The 24,152-nt window shown below is 37.3% G+C and overlaps 1 long non-coding RNA gene across 2 annotated transcripts; it reads left to right on the top strand.

The window, feature by feature from the left end:
• Positions 1-3,741: 3,741 nt before the first annotated feature.
• On the top strand, positions 3,742-6,955 carry LOC147547523 (uncharacterized). Of its 2 annotated transcripts, XR_015238582.1 has the most exons (9): positions 3,742-3,972; positions 4,064-4,097; positions 4,216-4,475; positions 4,831-4,886; positions 5,004-5,106; positions 5,296-5,354; positions 5,493-5,537; positions 5,631-5,711; positions 6,642-6,955. It is a non-coding gene; the product is annotated as an uncharacterized LOC147547523 (long non-coding RNA). The 2 variants fall into 2 exon arrangements; XR_015238583.1 differs by lacking the exons at positions 3,742-3,972; positions 4,064-4,097 and adding an exon at positions 5,805-5,914 and having other exon boundaries at positions 4,342-4,475; positions 6,642-6,780.
• Positions 6,956-24,152: the final 17,197 nt, after the last annotated feature.

The raw sequence follows: 24,152 nt of genomic DNA, 5'->3' as shown, positions 1-24,152 counted from the left end.
TCTTTATCTCGGTGTATACATTTCTTTATCTTTCTCGTAGTCTCTCTCTCTCTCTCTCTCTCTCTCTCTCTCTCTCTCTCTCTCTCTCTCTCTCTCTCTTTCGGTCTGTGTGGAAATAACAGAGTTCGTAGCTACGAAACGCTTTGTAGCCACGAAATGGTCATGGCCACAAAATGTTTTGTGGCCACGAAACGTTTTGTAGCCACAAAATGGTCATCGTCACAAAACGTTTTGTAGACATGAAATGTTTCGTGGCCACGAAATCATCGAGGAAGATCTCACCAGAAACCCTCTTTGATGTCAAATTCCGACGAAGTGAATAATTTCCTTTGTTGGAATAGTGTCTGTGCGAGAGAGAGAGAGAGAGAGAGAGAGAGAGAGAGAGAGAGAGAGAGAGAGAGAGAGACGGAGAGAGGGAGAGAGAGAGAGAGAGAGAGAGACAAACATGAGAGATTGATTGAGAAATAGTGAGAGATTAAGAGAAAAATAGTGAGAGATCGAGAGACATAGATAATGAGAGCAACAGAGAGATAAACAATAAGAAGTCGAGGGAGAGAGACTAAGAGAATAAGAGGAAAAGAATAAGATAATGAGAGAGAGAGATAGAGAGAGGGAAGATGAAGATTAAGGGGAAATGTTCGATCAACCCAATTTTTGGACTAAAAGAAAAATATGTCCATGAGTTAATATTTATTTACTAAATTTTATTCCCCGGAGAATTTTTTTTATTCCCCAAAGTCGCGGCTTTTATTTATTAGAAGTTGTTATTTGAGTTTGACTAGGTTAAGAAAACCCTAAGGCTATATAAGGGGAGATCTAGAAGTTGTTTTATTCATTCAATTTAATCAATAAAGTTCAGTAATTTAGTTTATTATTCTTAGTTTCGGTTTCATAGTCTTTATACGAAGATCAAAGACTCTTTTCTGAGTTTTAAAAGTTTTAGAATAAGATCTAATTCTTTTCAGAATTTTCCGCTGCGTCGGTTGGCATCAAGAGCGAGGATTCGCCTGGTTCGATATCATCTGCGTGAATATCACTTTAGAACACATCAATGGATTTGCCAAGATGCATCTAAAGTTGGTTTAAAAAAAATCATATTATTTTTCCATTACCAATTTTGTTATCAACAATATGGAGAAATATTATCATGGTAACAATCTTTCAATGCAAGGGCACCAACGTAGAGATTATAATGAATACAAGATGAAGGCAGAGATGCCAATCTTCGATGGGTATTTACCTATTAAAGGAAGAACACAACAATTTCAACATTATTTTTATAATTCAGGAGATGAAGGTACCAATTTCTCAACTCAAGTGTTCCCACGTATAGATTATGATGAGTACAAGATCAATGAAGAGATACCAATCTTTGATGGGTATTTAATTATAGAATACTTCCTTGATTGGATAGATAAAGCCGAACGACAAGTCAATATGTCGAATACTATTCTCAATGAACAGATAGTTAAAATTATTGCTTGTAGACTTAAAGGGTGTGCCACAGATTGGTGGGATCAATTACAACATCTAAGAATGAGACAAGGAATGGCGCCCATCCAGAGTTAATCGTCTATGAAAGAGAACCTGGGAGAGAGTTTCTTACCTCCTAATTATCACCAACATTTGTTCAAGATATACCAGAACTGTAGACAAGGATTGCGTTCAATGAGTGAGTACTACGAGGAGTTTTCGAGATTGGCTCAAAGAACCAATATGGAAAACATTGCAGAATATGAAGATGTTTTAGCAAATCGATTTCTAAGCGGATTAAAATTTAGTCTGCGAGAAAAGGTGGGGATAGTTACAGTATGAACTATTTAAGATGCGTACAACTTGGCTCTAAAAATGAAGCGGAAGAGCGGAATATAGGAACTTTGGATTTTGAAGAGAAGAACAACCTCGCTTAATTATAAAAAGGTAAAAACAACTCCCTTAGAGAATGTTGAACCACCACGAATTGCAACCATAGAAAATCCGGATAATATTATTCATAAAGCAAAATCCGACGTTATTGTGTTCACAGCACTACATAAAAAATGGTCAATAGGGACAAACATTTTTATGTATGTCCCCAATATATTTGAAATAGGGACAATTTTGTAACATTTGTCCCTAATCAAATTGCAATAGGGACACACAAATTAATTGTAGGGACAACCTTTAAGAATAATGGGTTATTTTCCAACTTTGTGACCGGTTTTCTGCCTAGCCCCCTACTTTATCAAAAATACCCAGATGACCCCCTTTTTCAGATTTCGTCGTACCACCGTTAACTAGTCATCACCTCTCTCTCATCCAACTCATCGCCTCTCTCTGCCACCTCATCATCTTCACCGGCGAAGGTCGCCTGCCGACCAATTCTCCGACCGGAGACCTTCAAACATTAAATCTTTTTAAAACTTCTTCTCTCTCTCTAAAAAATATATATATATATATTTTTAACTCTCCCTCTCTCTAGATCTGGTGAGAGAGAGAGAGGAGAATTTATATATATATATATATATATATATATATATATTAGGGAGAGGAGAGTTTAAAAAAAAATTTAACAGGTATAAATCTAATCATCGTCATCACATTCTTCCAATTCTCAGGTTAAAACATTTTGATTCGTGTTTGGTTTCTTAAACGTCTTGAATTTAGGTCTTAATCCTTCGTTGATTTACTTTCTTGATGTTTATGTTCGTCGGTCAATGTCTTTATTGAGAGTGATTGACCCGATCAATGATCGTTTGATTCTCAAAGCAAAGTATTTCGATTCGGTCTTATAGTATCATTTTACTACTCTCAAAAATATATTAATTTATTTTTTAGATAGAGAAGGGAGTTTAAAAAAAAATAATGTTTGAAGGTCGTCGCCCGACGATCTTCGCCGGTGAAGATGATGAAGTGGCGAGAAGATGAGGTGGAAGAAAGAGAGGTGTTGACTAGTTAACGGTGTTATGACGGAATCCGAAAAAATGGACCATCTGAATATTTTTGATAAAGTAGGGGGCTAGGCAGGAAACCGGTCACAAAGTTGGGGGCTATTAGAGAAATAACCCAAGAATAATTTGGCAGAAAAAAAATTTGCCCAAAAATTTGCGCAAATCAAATTCCATATTAGGGAGAGGAGAGTTTAAAAAAAAAATTTAACAGGTATAAATCTAATCATCGTCATCACATTCTTCCAATTCTCAGGTTAAAACATTTTGATTCGTGTTTGGTTTCTTAAACGTCTTGAATTTAGGTCTTAATCCTTCGTTGATTTACTTTCTTGATGTTTATGTTCGTCGGTCAATGTCTTTATTGAGAGTGATTGACCCGATCAATGATCGTTTGATTCTCAAAGCAAAGTATTTCGATTCGGTCTTATAGTATCATTTTACTACTCTCAAAAATATATTAATTTATTTTTTAGATAGAGAGGGGGGTTTAAAAAAAAAATTAATGTTTGAAGGTCGTCGCCCGACGATTTTCGCCGGTGAAGATGATGAAGTGGCGAGAAGATGAGGTGGAAGAAAGAGAGGTGTTGACTAGTTAACGGTGTTATCACGGAATCCGAAAAAAATTGACCATCTGAATATTTTTGATAAAGTAGGGGGCTAGGCAGGAAACCAGTCACAAAGTTGGGGGCTATTAGAGAAATAACCCAAGAATAATTTGGCGGAAAAAAAATTTGCGCAAATCAAATACCATATTCCTCCCCCCCCCCCCCCCCCCCACACCACACCCCCCCACCACCACCATTTTTTCTTTACCTCTTTTTTTCCTGTACACCACACGGTTAGGGCACGATTTCCGCTTCTTCTTCTCGTGGGCTCGATGTCGTCTTCTCGTTCTAGGGCTCCATTTCATCTTCTTCTCATACTAGTGCTTCATGCTCTTCCTCTTCTTCGATCTTCCTTTCCTCTGTAATTTGTTCGTCTTCTTCTTCTAGGGTTTTTTCCAGGCGGCATCACAGTTCGTTTGGATCTCCTGCCCCACCGGGTTGGTTGTTCTTCTCCTCGTCCTCTTCTTTTTCCTCTTCAAATTAGTCAATTAAGAGCTTATAACATGAAACCCTAATTTGATTTTGCAGCAAATCTTTTCAGTTTCAGAGTTTATATAACAAGGTTGTTACCAGTTTTGTTGTTTTCTTCCTATTCTTCTTCTTCTTCTTCAATATTAAGCATTTAAGAGTATATGACATAAAATCTTAATTCGATATGGCTGCAAAATTGGTTGTATCAGGGCTTATGAACTCGTCAAGTCTATGCCTGTAGAACTGAATGTTGGTGCTTCGGGAACTTTACTTGGAGCATGTTCCCGACATTCTACTACTTGGAGCATCTTTCCGAAATTGAGCCTCAAAGTGGGGGAACTTATGTATTCTTGCCGAAGTGGATAGATGGTCTGATGTTTAAAATGTCTGGAGCAAAATGAAGGAGAGATGAATTAGAAAATTACCTGCTTGTAGTTTGGTGATAGCTAGATACAAATACTAATTTTGGGTATGTTTCACAATGAGGTTAGAATTTGTTGTTCACGGTTCAATGGTGTACTGAACCATTCATAAAATTTAGGCACCTCAATCTGGTTAGAATTTGTTATGCAGAACTTTCATTACAATCTTGCTAACCATTTATATAATGGTAGTATTTTCAGCATCAGTGTTTATTTTATCATTATAATTTATTTTTTGGTTCTGAAATGGAATTAGGGTTCGTACGATAGGATTGAACGATCCTCCTGAACTAATTACTAACCACCTGAAAAATGAAAACCTTGTCATTTTAAATAAATAATAATAATATTTTTTTGTTTCATTATTCCTTATTCTTGAATTCTCTTATTGATTTACTTCAGGTTTTGATGGTGAAAAGACGTATGATGATGTGGTGTGGTTGCTCTCCAACAAAGGGGTCAGTGTAGAATCTTGACTGCTTTATCTGTAGTGTTACTCTTTTCACTATTAGTGCACACTACTCATTCAAATGCATTGGGCCTCCACATGCACATCTCGTAAAAAAATTCAACAGACGTCACCGTTGAAGTCTTTTCTAGTCCACATAACTCAAGAACAAATGGCTCAGGTTCTCTCACTAGTCAGCATTGCACAGTTGATTGCTAATGTGGATATTGGTATGGATTTGTTCCCGTCCTTGCTTCAACCCACTTTGTTGTTCATGTCTATATAGTTTGTAGTTTCACTATTTCCTACTCTAGGTAAATGTTGTGCCTGATTATTAACTACAAAGAGTGATTATTGGTTTATTTATACACACTGTCGACCTCCTTTTCATTATATTTGTTTATTGGTATATGTTGCAGCAAACTCAATCTCTTCTTCGGCTTCTCTCGATCAAACTTTTGAATCTCATATCTCTAAAGTAAGACTACCTCTATTTATTTTTTAAATATTTAAAAGTAAAAAATGCTATTATAATTTTGCCATGTGATTTGTGATATTTTGATTCGGAGATTGTATTTTGTGATGTGTTATGCCATGACCACAATCAACAATCTAGTGATTTGATTATACTTTTTCTGGTCGTTTCCTTCCAGGGTTGCAGGTAAATTAATAATCCAACACTTGTATATTTTATTACAACGTAGTTGTTTCTAAATGCCCTCATTTTGTTCTTGATAAATTTGTGATCTTGCAGGAAGACTACTATTAGCTAGATAGGATTCTTTGAAGCTACAAGTCACGGGCTTATTTTGGTAATGCTAATGCTTCTTTTAAGGTTGGTGGTGCATGTTCTCTTTACTTAATCGGAAACTTTTGGTTCATCTTTTAGTTTTTGTACTTTGATAATTCTCTACTTGGACTCATGAAGGCTTATATCAGCTGGTCTTGTATGGCCATGTTTTTCGCGCTTAATTTGTTGGAACGCTTAACTTGATGGACACCAGTCCAAATGTCAAGTTGAGCTAATGGATCTTGTAGGTATGCACATCTGGATAATTCATTGGAGATCGCTTCAGTCATAATATTTAACAGCATGTTGTTGCGTCTTATGCTTAATTGAACATGTCTAATTGGGAATCTTATTTGGTATGAACAAATCCATTTAAAGACCCATCTTGCTAGCTTGAGTGGAGCTATATCTTTGCTTTCCAAAAAAGAACAACAGAAACTATCAAGAAAATACTCTCGTTTTTATATTTGTTTGTAAAGGATTATTGTTGTATTACATTGTTGGATGTATCATCAACACATAACATCTAACTCGTATTAAGTCTTTACTATTGGCAAGTTAAGTATAATTAAATTTTGTTAGTTGATTTTGTTATACATTCCTTCGCCATATTAATTTAGATGAACACTAGTCATTGGTTCTCAAAATGGCCTTAAGTAGTTGTGGTTTATTTATGCTTTTAATTGAATACTTATATTGGTTAAAAGTTTTCCTTGTTCATATAATGATTGTACTCTGATATATTTTACAAGTATGGGTAACACTAAGGGTTGCCTTCTTTTATATGTCTCGGTTAGATCTCTCACTCCTAGTTTTATTACTACCGTTGATATAATTCCTTAGAGTTAAGAACATTAGTTATTCTGCTACGATTTAACTTCTTCATTGCTTACTCTTTATGAATACTTGTATCTTACTTCATACAGGATTGGACTTCAACTAATTTGAATTCTTGTTCTAAAAATTCTCTTTTAGGATGCTTGCTAGTAACGACACAATATGTCATCAGACGAAAGTGTTTGTGAGTTGTGACAACAAAATGCAGGAACTTCTCTCGTTTCCTTATGACGCATTGGAGGTATTTGTAAGGTGGATAACCGAAGACAAGTTGGTCAGATGATAAGAGTGAAATTCGATTTTTTTTCGGAATGTCATTGTTGTCGAACAATTTGGCATTGTTATCAGTCATCTGAATAATGTGCGCATGTGTTTATGTATGCAAGTTTCTTACAAATACAATATGAATTCTATGGGAAATTAATGAAATGATAAATTTGTTTGGATCCTTAGTGAATTAATAGCCTTTTAGCCAGGGATGCATTTTTTTTCTAAAAATAAATAGGCTGCAGAAAATTAGAAAATTCATGTTGAACACTTAAGGACAGATGTTGATTGTCTCAAATGGAAAGAAGAAGAAATTTTGTCAAACTTTTGGGGATAGTTAATGACTGTCCCTAACATCTGTTAATATAAGGACAGATAGAAATCGTCCCGAAAATGGTATTGAGGACAGATGCTATCTGTCGCTATAACTGCCCCCAATAACATTTGGGACGCCACTATCGGGGACGGATTTTATCCGTTTTTGGGACGATTTTTGTCCGTCCCTAGTGGCTATATTTTTTTGTAGTGCGGAAAAGTCTCATAATATCAATTTACACAATAAGGGATTTGTTTCTAAAGAAGTTGTTCAAGAAATTGAAGTGATTCAGAAAATTGAGTCAAAGGAAGTTGAATCAAAAGGTGGGAAACTTAGCAAATTAGACATTAGTCCAATTGAAGTTCCTTCATACGAAGATCCATTTTCAGTGTGTTGTGAATCTCAAGTTGTTTCACATGGAGTGGTTTGGAATTTTATTGGAAGCTTGTTCTAAGTGACTGGAATATGGGTTGATATCAAACCCGATTTACGACCCGCTGACCCACTTACACGCGGAATTTTAGACCCGTCAACGGAGCTAATTATTGAGACAAGGCTGGTATGCGAAGCAGGGCTCTGAGGCAGAGCTGGTATGCGGAAGCAGGGCTTATGTCAGTTATTAGTGTTAGCGTATCCATGTGTATTTTGGATTTAAAAAGAGAGAGTCGATGAGGCGATGGGATTAGGGTTTTAGTGGCTATATAAACTAAAACCCTAGAAGATATCAACAGTCTCAGACTCACGAATATTTTGTGTAACTTGTTTGCTTATCATAGTGGAAATCATCGCGCCGTTGTCGTCGTGGAATAGGTCTCACCAACCGAACCACGTAAATCTTTGTGTTCTGCTTGATTGTTCTTTATTTCCTATTGCTTTTTCTTGGATTACTTGTGTTTGTCATAGAAAATTTTCGATTGTCACAACAAAGCTCTTCATCAAAGTTGGTAATTTTCATTCTCCGTATTTAAGACCTTCACAAGTTTATTTTTGGGGTGAAAAGAGTGTTTGAATCGCATCACAATTATCGTCAGAAATTTTCCTGTGACCTAATAAAGTCTTCAGTCCAATTTGAAAGTTTGGTCATTCCCATGCACAATTCACAAAAAAGTTATCTCAAGGGTGTACCATTCGAGATAACCTTTCAATTAATTAGTAAACTCGAGACGAGTTTCTTTGAAGTAGAGGTGACGGGAGATTTTCTGAAAATCTTAGATATCATCAAACATGTTATTTTAGTAGTTTCCTATTTTTTTAGTAGAGAATTGTTAATTTTAGCAGTTTTATATTTTTAGGAAACCTTCTAGGTTTTAGATTCTAATATTTTATGTATTTAGAATTTGTTATTAGAATTTGATTAGGTTTAGGATACTAGTATTGTATTTATTAGAAGTTGTTATTTGAGTTTGACTATGTTAAGGAGACCCTAAAGCTATATAAGGGGTAGGGTCGGCCCAAACATGTGGGAGGCCCCAAGCGAAATTAAAATTTAGGGCCTATATAGTGTTTGTTAGAAAAAAAAAATCAATAAAATTCTAATGATGCTTAGAGGTGGATCCGATCCCTTGACCTCTTGTAAAAAGTTAAGCTCTTAAACCACTAAGTTATAACTTAATTCATGTCATAAATCTGTTTAAAAACTTACTATTTTTTCGAAACTAACTTACATAATTCGATGTATAAGGCCCTTAACTACGTCAGGCCCAAAGCGAACGCTTTGGTTGCTTTGGGCCCGGGTCGTCCCTGATAAAGGGGATCTAGGAGTTGTTTTATTAATTCAATTTAATCAATAAAGTTCAGTAATTTAGTTTATTCTTCTTAGTTTCGATTCCATAGTCTTTAGACGAATATCTAAGACTTTTTTCTGAGTTTTAAAAGTTTTAGACGAAGATCTAATTCTTTTCAGGATTTTTCGCTGCGTCACACTAACTCTATAAAATTAAATCAGAGCATTGTCGGCAATGTAACTGACACGAATGATGAAATACCGCACCTAGTTTCGATAGATTTTCTGTTCTTGAGTACTTCAAATCTTCCCGTTTTAATATTCTATTTCCTTCTTTATCACCATGCCTGCAGATAGTACTGGTGATTGTGAACTAATATGGTTGTCGAGCAAACTCGACGAACTACTCTAAGATTGAATTTTTCATGAAATCGAATTTTGTCTTGTTTTCTGTAAGTACAATCTATCACTTTCAACAACAACAAAAAAGTAAAACCATCTAAAAATGTTAAAAAATTGTAATATATTACTGTTACATAGAGAAACAAAATGTTTTTTTGTAAGAGGTATAATCTTCAACTTAGAAGTTAAGGGTTCAAGGCACATGTTGAACAATTCAAAAAAAAAAATCAGAGCTTTGTCGGCCATGTAAGTAGCACAAATGATGACATATAGCTCACAATTCCCATACAATTTGGGCTTCGGAGCACTTCAAGTGTTTCCGTTTTAATATTATAGGACAGAATGTGGTAATAGAAATAGCTACAAATGAACATAACATTTGGATCGATTGGGTTGATACATATAACTTCCGGTCGTCTTAACTTATTTAGCGTTCTGGATTTGTGAACGAGACGCCAGTCTTGATCAACTAATACCCAAACACTCAACTGGCTCATCTTGATTTGGCAATAATATATTGACCCATCTGACTCCCCAAGATATCGTTCTCTGTTCCTTGTTTCCTCAGGCAAACTGATCAACTTGCTTCGACGACCACTTTCGCCGGTCCTGGCAATATCATTGAGATTACATGCTAATATTTTGTTACCTCTTACAAACCAATATAAGATCCCATTACAACTAACTACTCTGTTACAGAGAGGAGGTCCGAAAGTTGGTAGTTCGGGACATGAAACACTGAAGGCCTTCCATTCACTTAACTCTGAGTAAAAGATTTCCATGGTGAATTTTGTGAATGGCCCTGTTTGAACAGGTACTCTCACCACTAGGGCTGGGAAAACGGTCCGGAACCCCGCGATCCGGCCCGTTCGGCCCGAACCGCGAGAGACCGATGACCGAAGCCAACCCGAGCCGGGCTTACCCGGCCCGACGGCTCGGGTTAATAGGGCCGGGACTCGGACATGCTCTCAAATCCGAGTCCCGGCCCGAAAAGCCCGCCCGCTACCCGCCCGATGGAGTCTGCCTGCTACCCGAGCCCGAGAGAGAGCCCGATTAAAGATAAGCCCGGCAACCCTACTCTCACAATCCGCGTGAATTGTTTAGATCCAACGGCTATCTCTTAAAATTAGATATCAGCCGTTGGATCTAAACAGGTTGCCCATTCATCTCCTATAAAACCCTCCCCAAAAGCAGAAACCCTAAGAAAGCTAACCCACATCTCTCACTCTGTCCGCCTCTTTCTCTCTCTCTGTCCGTCTGCATCTCTCTCTCTGTCCGCCTCTCTCTCTCTGTCCGCCTCTCTCTGCCTCTCTCTCTCTAACTAAAACATAAACCACAATGAACCCAAAATACTTAACCATTGAAACTAAACACTCATCTCATTATTTAATTTATCATCCTACAATTTACTTCTTCATGTGGGTTAAGAGTGATGAAGAATATGGTTGGTAAAATTGTTTCTCTAATCTGTTTCTACTGTTTTTCTTCCTCATGTGGGGTATGGGTAAAGACAATAAAAGATTGTGTAGTTTGTTTTTCTTTTTTCTTATATGAGATTCAAATGGGTGTATTTTGTTAAATGATGATGATGATGATATGAATTTTTTATTTTTAGGGTTGTAATTTTGTTTATTATTTTGACAGTAATGTTAATCTAGGGTTTAATCTCTTTTTGAAGATTTGTTATTATGGAAATTTAGGGTTTGTTCTAGGGTTTAATAAATCAGATATGTTAGTATGAAGATGTAGGGTTTAAGATCTTTTTGTAGTCTAAGTTTTCCTAAATTTCTAGTTTAGGTTTTCACCCTATGATAATCTCTCTCCTTCTCTCTCTGGTAATCCCATATAGTTGAGTTACAGTAAAAATTTGATCCTGGGTTTTGATTTTTAGGATTTCAATAACTCAATCTAAAGATTATTAGTAGTTTCTTGTTGTATGTTTTGTTTATTTTCTCATTTCATGGCTTCTTCAACCATACTTCTTAATGGACCTGGAAATCTCACACTCATCACTCCAAATTGATTAGGTTTTCTTAGATCAAATTTTAATGGAAAATCAATACCCAAACTGGGTTTTATTTCTTATAATAGAAAGAGTTCAAAATCAAGAACTTTACCAATACCAACAAAATTTCTTTTTATTAAAGAATTGTTTTTTTAAAAATATTTTTTAAGTCGCAAAAACCCGAGCCCGTCCGACCCGAGCCCGTTGGAACCCGCTCGGGCAGCCGGGCTCGGACGGGCTACGGGCACCAATATGGCGTGTTTTGTCCGGCCCGATCCGCCCGACTCCCTACTGCGGGCTCGACTTATCCAAGCCCGATCCGCCCGAGCCCGGCTCATTCTTGCCCGAACCCGTCCGAACCCGCCCGATTCCCACCCCTACTCACCACCATGAAATTTGCTCCTGGGAGTTTCTTCTTTCTACTACTCTTAGATGATGATGATGATAATAGTACTGGTGGAACAAGGGAGGTGTTTGAAGGTTGGGAGATGAAGCCGGTTAAGGTTTTTTGTTGACAGAATTGTGGTTCTTTTAGCGAGACCCACTTTCGGATAAGTGGATTACAGACAAAATAAGTTATCTGATCAGTTAATCTATTTGAAACAAGAACCAAACCATTACTTGAACTCAAAAAATATCTATATAACTCTGGGGATGAGAACGGAAGAAAATCGAAAGGAGATTGATTAACATGATTCAATATTAACCTGGAGTCATCCTGATTATCTTCGAGTAATTTAATTGAATGCTTACGATTATAGCATACAATATTAGAAAAGAACATCAATGGAGTCTTAATTCTGTAGTAGGTCTTCAAGAAAGATGAATTAGAGAGTAGAGAAAACCATTGTTTAGAGACACACTGGTTCTTATATATTGATTCTAATGGGAGAAGAAGGAAGATCTTGAACCAGATTTCGTCTGGTAAGTCGTATTCTTCTTCGCTATAATAATAATCTCTTCTTGTGGTGGTGTGTTTTTTGGTATATGATTGAAAGTCATAGTTGTTGTTGTTGTTGTAATTACTAGTACTAATGATGTTCATATTGCTGCTAATGTTTGATGAATATGAATGAGAGAAAATAATACAGAGAAAGTGGAGATTTGTTCATATTATATAGTGTAGAACAATCACTGCTTGTTGTTAAAGCTTTAGGATTCTTCTTTTCAATTGAGTTTTTGGAGTTTCTAAATAGGGAGATTTTAAAAGGCCTCCCTGTTTTTGTTAAAAGGCCTCCCCATGGTTTTGTTGACTTGGTAAAACACGTTTGACTTGGCTTGGTTAAAGGGCCCCCTCTTTGAATGGGTGAAAAAAACCCCCCTTTAAGGGTGTATTTCACCCACATTAAGATTTTAGTTGTTAATTATTAAACTTCCTAAAACCCAAATCCCTAGAACCCCAAATCCCTAGAAATTCCTCTCTTATATTCTTCTTCCCTCTTCTTCCACCGGAATTGTCAACATCACCGGCGACCATCATCGACGGGGAAAGTTCATCGGAGTTGTGCAACAATCTCACATTGTTGTTGCACTCCTAAACCACTTCTCTATCCCTTTCTAAACTCTTAAACCACCATGGATGAAGCAAGTTTCAAAAGTTTTGGAGAAACATCAAAGGATCCTAAATCATCAATTTCTGGACAAGATTCAGTCTCCCAAGAGGTATATGAACATATCCTAACACTTTTTTTCAAGTTGTATGATATATTCGTTGGTTGTATGAAAATTTTTTGGTTGTTGAACACGGAGGGTATTTTCGGTCTGGTCCAACCGAATTTATGCCATTTTACGGCTCGAGTCCGCCGAAAATATGCACAGTAGCTACTGTGCAAAAATTCGGTGGGCTCGAGCCGAAAAATGTCAATTAATTCGGTTCGTGCCCACCGAATTTATGCACAGTAGCTACTGTGCATATATTCGGCGGACTCGAGCCGAAAAGTAATACATAAAACGGTGGTCTCGGGCCGTTTTGACTAAAATTTTCTTTTTTCCTTATAGGGCTTTGCTGTTGTGGCTTCTTCTCAACTTCCATCTCAAATTACTACAGACACTTGGGATTTTGGAGGTTCTAATACACAAGAAAGGTGGCATGATGCAGTCGAAGAAAACGAAGCATCATCGGAATTTGGATGTCTTAAAATTGTAAATCGTGAATGTGGAGAAGAAGAACCCAACATTGAAGTTCCAGATAAGAAAGAAGAAAATCAAGAAGAAAACAGACCATATGAAGGTTTTGTCAGCATTGATGTTAGTGAGTATTTTCGAACTGAACAAGTGTTTGAAACGAGAGACGAGTTAGTTAAATGGGCAAAAGAAATTGGTATAAAAAACAAGATGGTTGTTATGATTGGTAAGTCTGCTGCGCGGAAAGGTGGTAAAAAACGGAAGATGGATTTATGATGTGAAAGAAGTGGAGAGTATCGTTCTCATCTTAAGGCAGAAATAATTCCTAAAACAAAAGAACCGTCCACCAAAAAGAGAAAAACGAGTACTAAGAAATGTAATTGCCCCTTCAAGTTAAAAGGAATACCGATAGACGGAGACAAGTGGAAGGTGGAAGTTGTGTGTGGGATCCATAATCATGAACTTGCAGAGACCTTAATTGGGCATGCATATGCCAATAGATTGAATAATGAAGAAAAGGCTTTTGTTGAAGAACTATATCAATGTGGTACAAAACCACGACAAATTCTTTCTCAAATAAAGAAAATATTCAACGATAATACCTCGACAATACGTACCATATACAACGAAAGGATACGAATCCGGCATAGTCAACAAGAAGGTAGAACTCCTATGCAACAATTGATGAAATTGTTAGTTCAACACAATTATGTTTATTGGCATTCAATGAAGAAGGAAACAGGGGAGATTACTAACTTATTTTGGGCACACCCGGAATCTATCCAATTGCTGAAATGCTTCCACACGGTGTTAACTTTTTTTTTTAGTACTAACTGTTAGTTGAAGTTGTTTTTTTTTAAACGTAAAGTTTTTTTATCAAAGGTAAAGTTTTATTTTTTAAAATAAGAACGGCTCGAGCCGATAATTTCAGTACCTACTGTGCAAAAAAACGGTGGGCTCGAGCCGTTTATGTTGCTAAAAACGGCTCGGCCTCACCGTTTTTTTGCACAGTAGGTTCTGTGCAAAAATACGGTGGTCTCGAGCCGTTTATGTTGCTAAAAACGGCTCGAGCCCACCGTATTTTTGCACATAGCCTACTGTGCAAAAAAACGGTGGGCTCGAGCCGTTTTTAGCAACATAAACGGCTCGAGCCCACCGAAAAGTTGTATCTTCTTTTGTATCTCTCTCTCTCTTTTGTATCTCTCTCTCTCTTTTGTATCTCTCTCTCTTTTGGCACATATCTCTCTCTCGGAGTTTTGTATCTCTCTCTCTCTTTTGGCACATATCTCTCTCTCGGAGTTTTGTATCTCTCTCTCGGAGTTTTGTATCTCTCTCTCTCTCTCTTTTGTATCTCTCTCTCTTTTGGCACATATCTCTCTCTCTCTCTCTTTTGTATCTCTCTCTCGTTTGGCACATATCAAAATATAACATTTCAACCATATAAAAAACCAACCGTTTTAACATATCAAAAGATAAAGTATCTAAAGCCGTTCAAATTATAAAAGTATCCGACATCATTCAAAAGTTTCCGACATAGGTCTCAAAATATAAAAGTATCTAAAGCCGTTCTAGGTCTTCCTCCTGCCCACGGCCTTTGTTTTTGTCCTCTTCCTTGTATTTTCTTCCTTAACCCTCTGGGGTGCCTCTGGAAGTTGCTCCTCCCTCAATACTTGGTGAAGAATTTCCTTTCCTGCATGTTCCTTCTTTGAATCCCGTATTTTCTTCCTTGTATTTTCCACCTTCTCACGAACTACTTTACACTCGAGTTCTATGTCCCAGACATGTTCCTTCTTTGAATCCCGTATACTTTTACTTTCAAGGGCCCCCACTTGCACACCACTTGCGTGATTATGTAGTTTCAAAACAGGACGATCCTACGTAAACAAACATAAAAGTTACGTTTATTGAAAGTTAACAATATATTATTATATTAAACATTGATAAGTGCGAAAAATAGAAAAACATACACGTACCTTGCCATTCCAAATCTGGTAAGCAATATGGTTCTCATAGTTCTTGAGAACGCTACGGTCCGTCGGCCCTCCTGGAAAAGGATCCGCACCTGCTTCACTTGTCGAACCGTCGACAATCTGCTTCCTAGCATCCTCCTTCCTCTTTCTCGCACTTACAGTTTGTGCGACACGTTGAGACATGACTAAAGATAAAATAGGATATATAAATAAAGTCAAACAACTTGGAAAAAAGAAAAAAGATGATTCATTCATTCTAAGGAGGCAAGGTTGATGATTCATATAGAGAGAGTGGGAGATTTTAAAGAGAGAGAGAGAGGAGAGAGTAGGTAGAAGAATTAAGGAAGTTGTCGTGAAGCTTGGATCTTAGCAAAACATAAAGACAGTCGTCAGATTGGTCTTAAGTTGCAGGTTGTTTTGAAACCAGATCACTTTATCACCCAGGTCAGGTTTGATGAGATTGTTGTTGTTTAAACAAAGAAATCATGGAAAACATAAAGAGAGAGAGAGAGAATTTCAGAAGAAAAAATATTCCCCTCCCTCCCTCCCTAGCTTGTTATATATATTAAAATGACAGTTACTATCATTCATTCATCTGAGGTTAAAGATTGATGGGTATAATTTCTAAAAATTTGACCTACTAGCCAAAAAACGGTGGGCACGAGCCGTGAGATGCCCAAAATTCGGTTCGAGCCAACCGAAAATATGCACAGTAGCTACTGTGCATATTTTCGGTGGGCTCGAACCGAAAATGTGCACAAAATTCGGCTCGAGCCAACCGAAAATATGCACAGTAGCTACTGTGCATATTTTCGGTGGGCTGGAACCGAAAATGTGCACAAAATTCGGCTCGATCCCACCGTAAAAATGCACAGTAGCTACTGTGCATTTTTACGGTGACCTCGAGCCGTAACTTGTCATATTTTCGGTCTGGTTCGACCGAAATTATGCTTGGTGAAGATAAAATTGGGGGTTTTCTATCTCTACGGTCTGGTACGACCGTATTATGATTTTTAAGCATTAAAATTACTAACTTAAACTAAATTAAACAAAAATCATGAACATCATAACAACTAATACAATCCAATCCAGAAATCAATCCAATCAAAACCCTATTACTAATATAAACTAACTATACTATTGGGTATGTAAAAATCAAACTTTCCCTAAATCAACATCAGAAATAACAGAACCCTATGTATTATGAAACTATCCCTCCTTCAACAAACCGAAAACCCCTTTCAATAAAAACCCTAAATTCAGAACTCAAATCTAGAGACATATATACAGAGAGAGAGAGAGAAAGATATAAGGAGAGAGAGAGAGATATACTAACCGTTGGTACAATGGTGAAGAATGAGAGAGAGGGCGAGAGACCTAGAGCACGAGAGAGACCTAGAGCACGAGAGAGAGAGAGAGAGAAGGCGGGAGATAGAAAGAGAGAAGGGATGAAACTGGTTGGGACTTGGGAAGGAGATGGTCTTTTAGGGTCAATTTTGGTCTTGGGTTAAGTTTGACCTAACGGCGTTAACTTTGCCGTTAGGTCAAATATAGAAGAGGGGGGTGCTCCTTTGCAGAGGGGGCCCTATAACCAAATGGGTTATAATGAGGGGCGCTTTTAGCGGGGAGGCCTTTTAACAAAAACGGGGGGGCCTTTTAAAATTTCCCTTCTAAATATTATTTCAATAGGATTTGGTGTAGAATTAGGAACTTGATAAGTAATTTATAGCAGACGGGCCAAGCACAAGAAATCTTTCAAAATACCTACTGTTTGCAGTTTTAGAAACAAACTTCCACACGGAATCACCGGCTCACTGTTGCTTCCACCGATTTAGAAGTGATGTCTCCTACAGGCGCCCAACGGTTTTGATCTGAGCACCCTTACAAAGGCGCCTAGGAGCAATATTCTAGGGCGCCTTCAGAATAACTCTTTGGTGATTTTTTTTTTTTGTAAGAAATCAACTGCGACGTTTGTCGTTACAAGGCATTGATACATCCCGAATATGTGATAAGCACGATAACTGCCTAATTTCAACCATAAAGAAAGAGGCTTGAAGTCCGACATTATTATATTATTTACTTTTTACATTGCTTAAATTACATAGGATAAATCTTGATAGCAAACTGCTTCCACCGAGACTCGATAATACGATTTTGTGAGCTTAAGAGGGGTGTCCAATCGTTGCACCGAAAGGTGGTCGACACTCATTGGTGATTTTATGTCTTCACGTGGACACCAATAACGGGTTTTAATTAGTTTTGAAAGAATAACTCAATGGAGTTATTCAAAGTGGTGTAGACCATGAAGCTACTACAATGGGTAAGAACCTAGTTACTCTATCAGTTCTAGGGGTGGGAACCGGTCCGGGTCGGGCCAGTCGGGTTCATGTCATTTATCAGGTCGGGACGGTCGGGCTTTGAAACTCTCTGTCCCTTCGGGCTTTCGGGTTTCATCGGACGGGTTATTTAAAAAATTCTAGTGTCCAAAACAGTCCAAGTCCGTCAAACTTTTCGGGTTTCTCGGATATCGGGCAGTCAAGTATCGGATTTTCACCAAAGTTTCAAAATATCTCGGTCGAAATGACCAGAATATTTCTATTTCGATTGTATCGAAATTTGTATCGAAACTAAAATTTAATTAAGTTTCTCTTAACAATATTGTGTCAAGGGCACTCCGCACTTGGACAACAATAAGTGTATATATATCTATATTATACAATTCAAATACTTTAAATATATATATATACTATATATTATACATGCATATATAAATACATACAAGCAAGCATACATATAATGTGCATAGGTATTATCGTATAAATGGATGACATTATTAAGCGGGTTTTGTCGGGGTAAAGATTATCGGGCGGGATGTCGGGTAGCACTTCAAAACCCGTACCCGACCTGTTAATTTCATCGAGGTAGTCGGGCTAAACCCGCCTTCGCATTTCGGGTACCCGCGGGCTCTAAAGGACTCGGGTACCCGTGATGGGTTTCGAGTTTGCGGACTTTTTTTCCAGCCCTAATCAGTTATGTATAAACCGATTGGGTTGATACCTAAAATCTCCAACCATAGTTGGCACCTAGTGGTGGCCAATGGGTCGTGCTGACACAGAAACGAACCGGCACGACCCGTTTATTTAAGAACACGGAACAGTCTGTTTTGTGCCGTGTCGACCATTCACGGGCCAGGCGTTCCGTGACGGGGTTGGGATTCTACAGTCCCAGACTCGTTAGATACGACCAGTTAGAAACGTTGGAACGCCACGGAAACGGCCCATGCACGCAGTGGCGTGGCTGAGAAAAACAGGACTCGGTGCAAAGTTTTATTCGGGACCCTTTGATAATGTAAACGAAAATCATTTTTTATACGTATCATAGTTAACAAAAAAATTAACTTTATGATGCAAGGGCACCCGGCGTGGACACTTTTGTCGTGGACCTATCGGCCACGTAAGCCAATCAACCATATTGATTAGATTTAGGAGAGTCCCAGTTTAGTAGGATTCATAATGAATCTAGGTTTAGGAAGTTGCATTATTTCAGTATTTCTATTATTTAAGAAAGTCTAGTTTGAGTCTATCTATGAAAGTCTAATATCCTATAAAAGGATGTCCAGTCTGTCTTTATCATACATATTGAAGAGAAAAACCAATAAAGTATTAATCAAGTTTAGAGTTATTTTATTGTTCTTTTATCGTTCTTCGTTTGTTTTATTGTCTTCTTTTAATTCCGCTACGTTCTACATCATGTGGTATTCAGAGCACCAAAGTTTTGGGCTAATGATTCTGAAAAAAAAATTCCAGACCAATTAAATCAGTATCAATCGTATTCTATTCCGCAAGAAAATTATAATCAATCGGATTATACTCATCAAGGGATAACGAATCGATGCTTATGCGCATCATGTTTGTATGCGAAAAAGGATTCTTACGATTATCATTGGAATCCGGGAGAAACCGTACAAGAAAACCCATCACAACCCCCATCTTATTATACACCACCACCACCGTATTCACCACCAACGCCACCACCACAACCGTTTTTTTTTTTTTTTCTAGAAACGCTTCAATCGAACTATTTTCCAACACAACCGTCTCCTTGTCCATACCAACCGTCACCACCAATACCACCATCTTCTCTTTACTATTCTACACCACCAACACAACCAACTCTCCATCAACATCAAATTGATGCACTCCAGTTGGATACAAGTAATCCAAACGGTTTACCTCCATACCCGATTAACCTCTCATCTCAATACTTGGATAATGATGATTGGATGCTTCAATCTAGTCAACCTCTGGCTGGATTGGAGAAGCCTCTTATTTCCATCAACCATGAAGAAGTAATAAAAGAAGAAAAAGAAGAGTCTGCACAAGTTGACGAAGATGATTACAAAGAAGTTGTAGTTAAAGAAGAAGTAGAAAAAGAAGTTTATGCAGATGTTGAAGTTGAAGAAAAAGAAGAAGATCAATCTTCCTCCGAAGCAGAAGAAGAAAAAGTCGAAGATAAAGGAAGAAAAGATGAGGTTGGTCCTAAACGAGAAACTTTGAGAAAGCTTCTTTAATCGTTTTGCGAACATGAGTTCGATGTTGATAAACCATCTTCCAAAGTACTGCAAAGACAGAAGAAAAAGGTTGGAGAACGAGTTAAGGATGAAGAAAAGGAACAAATTGGCGTCGAACTTGTTTTATCAATTGAAATTTTGCAGTTACATGAGAAAACAAGTGAAGAATTGTTGGAAGTAGAACAAAAGTATAGCGTGATTCGGAAGCCTGTAAGGAGTGAGACAGTCATACCCATTCTTGACTTTTGGTTACCTGCTTTTCTGAGCCGTCCTGCAGTTGGTGATCTCTTGAACAAAGAAGATCAAAGGATAGGCAAAGTTGCAAAGGCCGATAAGAAGATTGTTTACGACAAGAAGCTTTGCACTCTTCTTGATGAATACACTCAAATCTTGGTTGTTGATGCTGATAATGTCGGATCAACCCAGTCACAGAACATCTGAAAGGGTCTTCTTGGTGATTCCGTCGTTTTGACGAAAAAAAAACACTACGATGAAAAGATCGGTTAGACTTCATGCTGAGAAAACTGGAAACCAGGTTTTCCTCAATCTCATTCAACTTCTTAAGGGAAACATTGGTTTCATTTTTACATGGGGAGATTTAAAGGAAGTCAATAAGGAGGTGGCCAAGTACAAGGTCGGAGTCCCTGCTCGTGTTGGACTTGTTGCTCCAATTGATGTTGTTGTCCCACATGATAACACTGGATTGGATCCACCACAAACATCTTTCTTCCAGGTTCTTAACATTCCAACCAAGATTAACAAAGGTACTGCGGAAATCATAACCCCAATTGATCTTATCATGAAAGGAGACAAAGTGGGGTCTTCTGAAGCTGCCTTACCTGCAAAGATAGGAATCATGCCATTTTCCTAGGGTCTTGTTAAATCCCAACAAGCTGGAGTTGTTCCAAGGCCACCATTGATTTCGGCGGTCGATACACAACTTCGGATTCGAACCATTTATGAATGTAAGATACTTGAATATGACCCAAATAAGCATTTCGGTGTTTTTTGGATTTCTTGTGAACCTGGTACCTATGTTAGAACTATTTGTGTTCATTTGGGTTTGATTTTGGTTGTTGGTGCTCATATGCAAGCACTTAAGCGAGTTCGATCTGGTATTTCTGGCGACAGAGATAATATGGTAACTAGGCATGATGTTATGGATACTCAATGGGTTTATAATAATTATACAGATGAGGCTTATTTGAGAAGTGTTATTATGCCTCTTGAAGTACTTTTCACTAGTTATAACAGATTCTTCGTTAGGGATTCGGATGTTAATGTTATTTGGTATGGTGCTAAGTTGATGATTTCTGGTTATTACGGTTTGAGAATGAGATCGAAAATGGGTAAGAGATTGTTTTGGTAACTACGCAAGGAGGAGTAATTGCAGAAAGGAGATTGGATAAGCGTGGGAAGCCTAAGGAGGATACTCGTGTTGAATGGATGAGAAGTGTGGTTCTTCCAACTGGCGGGGATTCTATTAGTGCAGGTCTTGTTGTTGCTGAACCAACGAAAGTGAAGATAGACGAGGAGGAGAAGATTGGAAGAGTTTGAAGCATACTTTGGACAAAAATGGTGTTTTCTTGAAAATTCGTATCCTTCAAATTCAATGCAAAATTCGTTCAAAGTGGGAATTAGGGATAGCCATGACGGAATTCAGCGTATGTGTGTGCATCAAATTGTTTTCTTCATCGAAACAGTTCGGGATGAACCTCGTGGGAGAAGGGGAAGCTGATGCAGGGGCACCCGGCGTGGACACTTTTGTCGTGGACCTATCGGCCACGTAGGCCAATCGACCATATTGATTAGATTTAGGAGAGTCCCAGTTTAGTAAGATTCATAATGAATCTAGGTTTAGGAAGTTGCATTATTTCAGTATTTCTATTATTTAAGAAAGTCCAGTTTGAGTCTATCTAGGAAAGTCTAATATCCTATAAAAGGATGTCCAGTCTGTCTTTGTCATACATATTGAAGAGAAAAACCAATCAAGTATTAATCAAGTTTAGAATTATTTTATCGTTCTTTTATCGTTCTTCGTTTGTTTTATTGTCTTCTTTTAATTCCGCTGCGTTCTACATCACTTTAGTTACATAAATCTATTTTTGATGAATGTGAATGAATATAATAATTGACTATTTTTTACTAATTTTGGGTTTTTAGTCAAAAAATCTACCACTAAACACACATTTAGTCCACCCTAATATTAATATAGGATTTTAAGCCAAAATAATAATTATAATGGATATTTAGTCCAACTTAGTTAAAGTATGTTTATATGTCAAGATTACAGTGTTTTTCTGTTTATTGATTCTTGTTTTGTTTCATAAATTACCTGTTATTTATTGTTAAAGTTTCATACTTTGTTTCATTTTTTTCATACTTTATTTCATTTTCTTTTATATGTGTTATACATAACACATTATGTATCAACAATGTTTCTTCAAAACGGAAAAGGACTAAAAACCTATTTTTTGAGAAGATTGGACCTTAAACCCTTTTTGAACTTTATTTTGGACTTAAAACCCATGGACCCTATTTTTTATGATTTTAAGCGTTTAGGACAATTTCAAAAAAGAAAAAAAAATTAGGACAAAATAACTTGCCAACCAATTAGCTTTTTTCAAGAAAAAAAATATTAACTTTAATTCTATACAAATTTTCAAGAATCATTTTCGAAAAAGAGGACGAAAACAATACTTATTAAATTTCAAATTCCTTAAATCATTAGTCGAAGCATATATTTGTAATTGACTATTTAGAAAAGAAAAAAAACAAATGAAACGAGTGGGAGTTGAATTCATTGAGCTACAACCAAATTATGGTAATGGTTTAGTTCTTCAAATATTTATATCAAGATAAGTTATTCGAGGGGCCCAATTTCTTCGGGTTTTCTTGTTGTTTGAGGGGGGGTTGGTGTCGTCGCATGTATGGCACCCCCTTTTCCACCCCACCCCCCACCCCCCCTGCATGCACGGCACGACCCGTGGAACGGGAACGGCCCGCCACGGGAATGACCCATGCACGACCCGCCACGGAAACGCCAGCAACGGAAAGCCTAACCATAAACCCATTACCCACCCTGGTTATTTAAATTTAAAAAATAAAATCACCTAGGTTAGATTTTTATGAGAACTTTATATTACAAAAAGAACAAACATAAAAAGGACTTAACAAAAAGAAGTAATACTTGGACTTAACAAAAAAAAAAATTTACTATATTTTTTTGACTTAAGACTTTTTTTGTTGAAAGAGAGACAAAGAGTCGGTACTTAGACTTAGTTAAAACAAATAAGAAAAATATTTATGAGGGAGTCGGAGCCACGGGAACAAACACGGACATGGCTTCAAACGCCACGGGAACGGCCACGGTAGAAAACGCCACGGGAACGGTTGGGGCGTTCCCATGGGTCATTTCTGTGCCCTGACCTTTGTGGTCTAGGCACGGCACGACTCACAGTCGTGCCTACCGTGGTCGTGGCGTCGGCTGTCGAACGGGTTGTGCTACTCAAGGCCTCCCACTTGTTTATCTCACAATAGAAGATTTCAATTGTTAAAGGTACCCTAACAACAATGAAATTAAGTTGCTCCTGCCCTTTCCTTCTTCTTTATACTCTTAGATGATGATGATGATGATGATGATGATGATGGAACAAGTGATGATGGTAACATTCTATTTCCTTTATCAACTTCCCTGCAGATAGTACTGGCGATTGTGAACTAAGATAGTTGTCGAACAAACTCGACGAACTACTCTAAAATTGTATTTTTCATCTTTTTAATATAAAAGGTAATGTCTCTCTACACATTATTTCTGGGGAGTAAATCAAATAAAATTTTGTCTTGTTTTCTGTAAGTACCAACTATCACTTTCAACGAAAAAAAAGTAGAAACAATCTAAAATGTTAAAAATTGATATATATTATTGTTACAATGAGAAACAAAATGTATTATGTATACTAACTAGAGTAAAGCCCGTGCCTCCGGCACGGCAGAATTTAATTTTACTGACCACTTTATATGGTTCCATATTTTGTATTAAACATTATAACTAAAAAATGATACTCGAATGAAACAAAAATCACATTTAACAAACTAAAAGGTGAATGACTTTCAAAATTACAAAGAAAAAACTTTTTTTGTAGCTATTTAAAATGTCATACATTCAAAATATCTAACCCCACAATTAATGGAAAACGCTAACAGTATAAATCTAGTGCCATAATATTGGGCATCTAATGTACAAAATGAGCCAAACTCTACACATAAGTT

This window comes from Eschscholzia californica, unplaced genomic scaffold, assembly GCF_041429995.1.
Source record: "Eschscholzia californica isolate CP2 unplaced genomic scaffold, dmEscCali1.0.p SCAF_3, whole genome shotgun sequence".
In the NCBI taxonomy this organism is placed as follows: Eukaryota; Viridiplantae; Streptophyta; class Magnoliopsida; order Ranunculales; family Papaveraceae; genus Eschscholzia; species Eschscholzia californica.
The sequence above is the reverse complement of the archived record's forward strand: the minus strand, read 5'-3'. Positions and strand labels throughout refer to the sequence as shown.